We start from the raw sequence: 7768 nt of genomic DNA, 5'->3' as shown, positions 1-7768 counted from the left end.
GTCATCGTACCTTAGAGGTGCAATCAGGATCCTATGCTACATACCTAAATTGATGGTAGCTAGATGTCTTGCAATCCATCATTCTTCTTATATCCTTAAGGGCTATGGGTCAAACCTCAATCATGTGTTGTGTCCTAAGTGTGCCACCCAAACCTCTATAGCCACATTGGTGCACTAGTGTTTGATCATGCTATTGGATGTGGAATGTTTTGTGGGTACAGGCTCTCGACCCTTGCATATCTGTTGCTATGTATTTTATAAGCTTGACATGTATGATGCTTGTGCTTCGTGTTGGCTATCTCTATCGCTAAGTCAGTGCATTGAGGCCCATACGATGTCAAAATTCTGAAAGAATGCTACTTGGTTGATCTTGCCAAGTAGTTATATACTTGTCTCAAAGATTAAGCCATGCTTAGGTAAGTTTGAACTAATTTAGACAGTGAAACTATGAATGGCTTATTAAATCAATTATAGGTTATTTGATGGTATCTACTACTCAGATAACTATAGTAATTCTAGAGCTAATATGTGTAACACCAAAGAGGGAGCCTAAAAAACATCTACCACTTTCAAGAAAGGTAGCAAGTGCATAAATTACCCAATCCTAACATAAGGAGGTAGTGAAAATAAATAATAATACCAAGCTTTATGAGTCTGGTAATTGGAATAAGTACAATCTAAATCCCTTAATGGGGATTCATTGGAAGGTAAATCTAGTGCTAGCAGTTGTGGCAATTCCAGCTCTAATAGCATATATTTAAGTTGTTGCAGTTAAAAAGCTTATAGTTGAAACTAGGATTAGGTCATCCGATCCACCTCATAGTGAGCACCAAGCTACTTTTCCCTACTACTAGTGAGGCACTCGTAGCCTTAATTGGCCAAGTCGTTCCTCTAACATTGTTACTTTGAAGAAATTAGAGTGCTCAAAGTAGGCTTGTGCTTGTATACATTAGCATGGGATAACATCATAAGATTTCAATCTTAATGTGTTGGCCTTCGAGATAGGAGTAATGATTAACAGGGACAATTAGGGGCATTCAAATTTCATAGATAGAGGTGAAATTTTTGGATTTATGAAAGATGAACAACTGTAAAAGCATTTACCAAGAATGTTTTCATTAATCAATAATGAAAGTTAGGGCTCAAAGATGATCAAATACCATCCTAGTCTCAACCATAAATGATGTTAACCAAGGATCAATGGATATTACTTTTAGAACTCCACCAGCACCTTATGAGAAATAAAAGTTTTTGGGTTTCGGGGGAGTATGGTCGTAAGGTTGAAACTTCAAAGAGTTGACAAAAGGGCATCACCAAGAATAGAGCCTATGGCTTAATTTAACTTAAGAAAGGGAAACTTACTAGGTCTAGACATAGTAAGGATTGACAGATTGAGAGCTCCTTTTTGATTCTATGGGTGGTGGTGCATGGTCGTTCTTAGTTGGTGAAGTGATTTGTCTAGTTAACTTTGTTAAAGAACAAGACCTTAGCCTACTAACTAGGTACGCGGAGGTGATCCTTCGTGGCTAGTTTCTTAGAGGGACTATGGCCATTTAGGCCAAAGAAGTTTGAGGTAATAATAGGTTTGTGATGCCCTTAGATGTTCTTGGCCACACACTTGCTACACTGATGTATTCAAAGAGTCTATAGCCTTGGCTGACAGGGTTAGGTAATCTTTGAAATTTCATTATGATAAGGATAGATCATTGTAATTGTTGGTCTTTAACAAGGAATTCCTAGTAAGCATAAGTCATCAACTCATGTTGAGTACGTCCCTACCCTTTGTACACCACCCATTACTCCTACCGATTGAATGGTTTGATAAAGTGTTTGAATCATGGTGACATGGACAATTCACTACTTATGACATTATGGGAAGTCTACTGAACCTTATCATTTAGAGGAAGGAGAAGTTGTAACAAGGTTTTAGTAGATGAACATACAGAAGGATTATTGTCCAAAAGATCATCATTAAAACCCACTTAATGAATGATTCATGAACACATTAATGAAACATTGCGAGGGTGAGGGTGTCTTCATGCCCTGAGCCCCTTTTAGCCTCAGGCGGGTGTGACATTTCATTCTACCTCTCGGAAGGGTGAAATGATTAGTATTACTGCCTATGGTTGAATAACAAAGCCATAGTGTGAATTGCGCCAAAGAACCAGAATGAAAAAGAATGCATGTGCCATCACCATCCTGTTTGCGATGTGCGCATAGTCGGCATTATGACTCTTTTTGTCATGAAAAACCAAAAATGACTCTCGACAATGGATATCTCAACTCTTACATTAAAGAAGAATGTAGTGAAATGCAATACTTGGAGTGAATTGCAAAATCTTGTGAACCATCGAGTCTTTGAATGCAAGTTATGCCCCAAGCCATTAGGCCGAGGGCATGCTTGCCTAGGTGTCATGCACTGTCACCCCCTCTAAACCCTCGCCCATTGAGCTATGGGTGAAAGGGGTGGAAGATGGCCTCCTATGATCTTATCGATCATGGTTGGCCCAAGAGTGAGTCCCTGACAATGATAGCGCTATGACAATCAGTGGTAAAGCTAGTAATGTGCCTCATCTTTGATGACATGTACTTATTGTCCAACTAGACCCTATTAGATCCCTTACATCACTTAGTCGATGCTTGCATCATGACCTCAGGTCAAGCGAGATTACCCATTAAGTTTAAGCATATTAATAAGTAAAGGAAATGAAATTTACCAAGATTCCTCTAGTAGTGGTGAGCAAACTGAGAGTAGCCCAGCTTCAGAATTGGACACCTTCGATGTCCAAATTGTAGTATGAAAAAACGTCTTCAATGGTAGACTGAGCCCAAGTACCTTAAAAAGGGGTGCCAAGAGGGTGAGAGCCTTGTTGTGCCTAGACCTTTTCATAGCACTAGGCATTGTCTATGAGTTGGGTTGTTTGGGAATATAGCCCTAATTGAGGGGTCAATTCTATCCAAGGTTAAATATGGGTGAAAGACTGATAGTAAACAAGTACCATGAGGGAAAGATGAAAAAGACTTTGAAGAAAGAGTCAAAAAGTGCTTAAAATTATTTAAAGAGAAGCAAATAAGGGTTGACAATGCAACTTGATCATATGTGGAATGGTAAGAGCCGATTCGTTGATCAACTCAAGGCATGGATCGACATAGGTCATGATGGTGGCCTAAGCCTAGGCTTTCAATATGCTTATGAAGATGTTATCACCATGTTCATGGAATACAGCACATATCATCTCAGTGTGCCTCGACATCGACATGCTCTAGGCATTAGCCTGAGGTCTCACCATCTGACACATTTTGAAACACAGACCAAGGAGTCTAACATGTGTGCCAATCAATGAGCTAAAAAACCTATAAAGTTCAAAGAAATTGATTGATGGGATCTCTCACGGGTGAACCACCGACTGACCTTAAACTTTTTTGAGAAGGTTTTGAGTGTGAGCTACCTGTTAGGACCCAAAAGATGGTGAACTATGCCTAAACAAGGCAAAGCCAAATGAAACTCTAGTGGAGGCCTATGGTGATAATGATGTACAAATCATTTGTATGACTTGGGTATAGGGGTTAAAGACTAATCGAACCATCTATAGCTTCCCTCTTTAAGTCAATTTTATGAGTAACCAGGGATCATGAGATGGTGTTTGTGTAGAGGGCACCATTAATCCTATGAGATGAGTGGGCTAGTAGGTAGGCACACTACTAGACCCTTAAGGCTAATTGATAAATGTGTGATGCAACTAAGATAGCACACCAGATTCTCTTAAAGTGGGATAAGCATGACGTAAGGTGTCTATCATATGGGCAAGCAACCTAGAATGAGGTTAAGGGCTAAGGCCTTAAGTTATGAGTTTTATGGGATGAGATGAGCTTAGTGTGGCTTTGAGCTGGCTGCTAACAAGCATTTATGTTGTACCTTTAGGGTCAAGGTATGAGAGCTTGTGTTCGATATAGGTTGGCATGGTGTTGGGTTTTTACCAAGCCATAATGAGATAAAATCATAAGAACAGGGTTGTGTGCCCTTATGAGCAAGGTAGGTCACTGCTCTGGATCTTGATCCATATAGGCAAAGATAGGTGCATGGGGCCACCCTAAAATTCATGGACTAAGAATTGTGATGGGAGTTAGGTTCTTCCCTATTAAGTTTAGGAATGTGCATGTGATCTTATGGGGCTTAAGGCAAGAAAGGTTCATAAGTATACAACTTGAAGGATTAAAAAATGATTTGTCCATAGAGAAGGGACTCATAAGAGGTTAACCTCAACTAAGAGTAGTCTTGGTGCCATATAGACATGTGGTTTCCATCTAAAGAACACATGGCCCATGACACATTGTATCAGTGCCTAGTTTGGCTCAACTATGGGACTAAAGTGGCCCCAGGTGCGAGCATGTTAATGATATATTAAAATGGTACAAAGCTCAAATAAAGCTGTCAGGTTGAAAATGTGATATAGTGGCTATATGGGCTCAAGAAAAAGCCATCAATGTGTCCTATAGGAAAATTGGCCTTAGCGTAAGGCCATCGAATAGGCTTTTGGATGCTAAGTGAAAGAGATGAGAGTTTAACCTCACCTAGTGAACGACGTTGGCTCATGCAAGCATGCAATGCCCATTAAGTGGTGGCAAATAGATGAGACCAAAATGTGAAAGACATATAGACCATGGAATGGTGTTAAGCAAGGCCATGTTCGTCAAGATATGTCTGGTCTTGAGGGATTTGAGATGAGCTTATTAAGATTAATCAATAAAATAAGTGCACTTGTTGTGTGGTCCAAGTGTCTTAGTAAGGGTACAAGCTAAGTATTTAGGTCCAAGAATGGAGCCATTCTATAAAGGTAGAGGAATTTAAGTTGGTTGAGGATTGAAGCCTTGAGTTTGTGATGGTTAGTGCACCATGCTTATGTTGGCCAAGGGAGAAAACTTTATGGGTGTAGTGGACAGCAAACCATGATTGTGTTTAGTTTGTGAAGCAAACTAGCAGGAGTCAGCCAGTTGACAAGGTTTTACGACTTGTCTAGGTTAGAAAACCCAATCAAGTTGAGTAAACTGATGGTACTGGCAATCAAGTTGCATTCGATTAGTAGATTGGATGAGTTTAAGCAAGTCAAAGGACTTGGTGTTTAGAGTAGTAAAGCGAATCTTGGAGTTTTGTGTGGGCTTTAAGTTGGCCTTTTAAGGATGAGTTATGGAACCGTCATAGAGACATGGTTGCATGTAGAGTTGAGCTGAGTTCAAATAAAAGTTAGGAAGATATGTGATTTTCTGCGAAACTGAGACAAGGTGGTGAAGCCTATAAGATATATGAGCATCAGTTTGAGTTTAAGATAACGAGCATTAAGGTGCCACCACAAAGATGGTTGGCTAGAGGGCCACACCTAAAGGGGTGACCATGGAAGGGCCAAAATGACTTAAGTTACGAGATGACCAAATTGTTTAAATGCCACCATGTTAAGGTCTATCATAGGTGGTGCTGTATGAGTGTGGTTGACCTAAACACCACATCTAGAGGGGTGCATCAAAGAATTGGTGCCATAGATATACAGTTGGTTTGATGGGTCACATCCAATAGGGCACACCGATGTGTGGCAAAATAGGTGGTCATTTATTCTACTAAGGGTTATATTTGACAAAGGTGCCTAGAGGTTAGAAAATGATGTGATCATGGGTAAAGTAGTATAGTGGAACCAATGACATGAAACAATTATAGGCTAGAGGTGGAATCAATACAAAGATGCATTGAAGCTATGATGATCCCTTTACAACGGCAATGGATGAGTACAGTAAGTGGTGCCTCATGTGATCTTAAACCAATCCTTAAGGGCATAAAGGAGGGACATGTGAGAAAATGTCAACTGTGTGCAACAAGAGAGTTAGGTATGGTTTTACCATCGATGAAGGCATCTATATAGTAAATGAGGGAGAGCATCATGGTCAAACCCTATTGTGGCTTGGTCCTACCATGATTAACCTTGAGTTGAGTAAAAGATGAAGCCTTATGGTCAGAGCAGTGGTCCTGGAGCTATGTGCAGGTAGTGTAAGCCTTAGAACATGTTGTGGATAGTGTGTGCAGGTAGTGTGAGCCCCAAGCCCTAAAATGCACGGGCAAGTGTGAGCCAATGGGCGGATGCCTTGGAGTTGGGTAGCCAATAGAATGCTATAGGTTGAAGCCATGCACGAGCACCCTCGAGTGGGTTGATGGAGCAACGAGTGGAATGCTAGAATTATGATGGCCAAGAGATAGGTTATTGGGCCCTGAATTGGTTGAAAAAAGGTCTTAAGGTGGCTAAGGAGAAAAGTGTCCCTAATTTAGACAGTCTTACAATTTTTAGTATGATGGCTAGGAAATCTCTTACGCTCTTAATAGGTAAGCGAGGGCCTAGCTAGTCTGAAATGAGCTATTCCTAGGCATATATGGTGTCTAGGTGGATGGGTATCATTGAGTCACGAGTACGGCATGATGTCTCTTTGAGTCATGGTAAAACTAGGGATGGTCAGGGCTGGCAGGCTTTGTATTGTGCCATTGCAATAAACTATAGGGATAGATGTTAGCATTCATTATTCCCTTTGATTTCCCCTCATTAAGGTGGTTTGATGAGCAACCAAGGATCATAAGATGGCGTTTATGTAAGAAAGGCACCATCAAGCTTGAGGGATGAGCAGGCTAGCAGGTAGGCACCCTACTAGACCCTTTTGGGGTAGCACACCTAAGTCCCTTGAGGTAGGATGGGCATAATGTAAGGGGTCCATCATGCATGCAGGTAGCCTAGAATGAGGCTAAGGGCTAAGGCCCAAAAATATGAGTTTCATAAGATAAGAGCCTAGTGTAGCTCTAGGCTCATTGCTAACCAACATTTGTGTTGTGCCTTTGGGTTCAAGGCACGAGAGCTTGCATACATATAGGCAAGCATGTATTGGGTTCTCACCATGCTAGAATGAGATAAAATCATAAGAACGGGGGCTATTCACTCTTATGAGCAATGAAGGTCACTGCTTGGGATCTTGATGCCTACAGGCAAAAATGGGTGCTTGGGGCCATCTTGAGATTCATGGACTAAGAATTATGATGGGAGTTGGGTTACTCCCTATAGAGTTTAGGAATGTGTATCTGACCCTGTAGGTTCAAGCCATGAAAGGCTCATGAGCATGTATCTTAAAAGAGTAGAAAATGATCTATCCATGGAGAATAAGACTTGCAAAAAGGCTAACCTAGACTAAGAGTAGTCTTGGTGCCACATAGACATATGGTTTCAGACTAAGGAATGTGCAATGTGTGACACCTCACCTGTGTCTGGTTATGTGCTTGCACATCACTCACTAGTGCCAATACGTGGGCTTGGTTCAATTATACCGAACCTAAACACCTTGCTTAAGCCTTTGGAGTCTTAATCACTGCCTATAACACTATTTTATGCTAGTTCCCCATGACCTAAGCCTCAAGTAGGCCTCAAGGCCTAGTTTTGTTGGCTATCAGCCCCGTCTCGCTAGAACTAAAATTGCTCCTTAACTCAGAGAGAACCCCTAGGCCAGGAGTAGTTTGTGGATCATGACACATGTACATGCCTTGACCACAATCGACACCAAATGACCCTCGATGCCTACACATGCCTTTACCACCATCAAAACATGTTGGCCTTTTGTCTTGGCACATGTTTCAACCAGTATTAGGACATGTTGACCCTTGGTATAGACAATTCCCTTGAACACCATAGGCACATGTTGGGCCATGCACCACAAACGGGTATTTTAGGCTTGAGCTGTACACCAAGCA

The 7768-nt window shown here is 41.2% G+C and overlaps 1 non-coding gene and 1 pseudogene across 1 annotated transcript; both read left to right on the top strand.

The window, feature by feature from the left end:
- The first annotated feature begins 357 nt into the window (after window positions 1–357).
- On the top strand, window positions 358–1956 carry LOC149514912 (18S ribosomal RNA; annotated as a pseudogene).
- Window positions 1957–2259: 303 nt separating this feature from the next.
- On the top strand, window positions 2260–2415 carry LOC149514911 (5.8S ribosomal RNA). Its single transcript, XR_016328416.1, has one exon. It is a non-coding gene; the product is annotated as a 5.8S ribosomal RNA (ribosomal RNA).
- Window positions 2416–7768: the final 5353 nt, after the last annotated feature.

This window comes from Durio zibethinus, chromosome 15 (genome assembly GCF_047325235.1).
Source record: "Durio zibethinus cultivar Kanyao isolate XHJ-2024 chromosome 15, ASM4732523v1, whole genome shotgun sequence".
Classification (NCBI taxonomy): Eukaryota; Viridiplantae; Streptophyta; class Magnoliopsida; order Malvales; family Malvaceae; genus Durio; species Durio zibethinus.
This window is presented reverse-complemented; position numbering and strand designations above follow the sequence as displayed.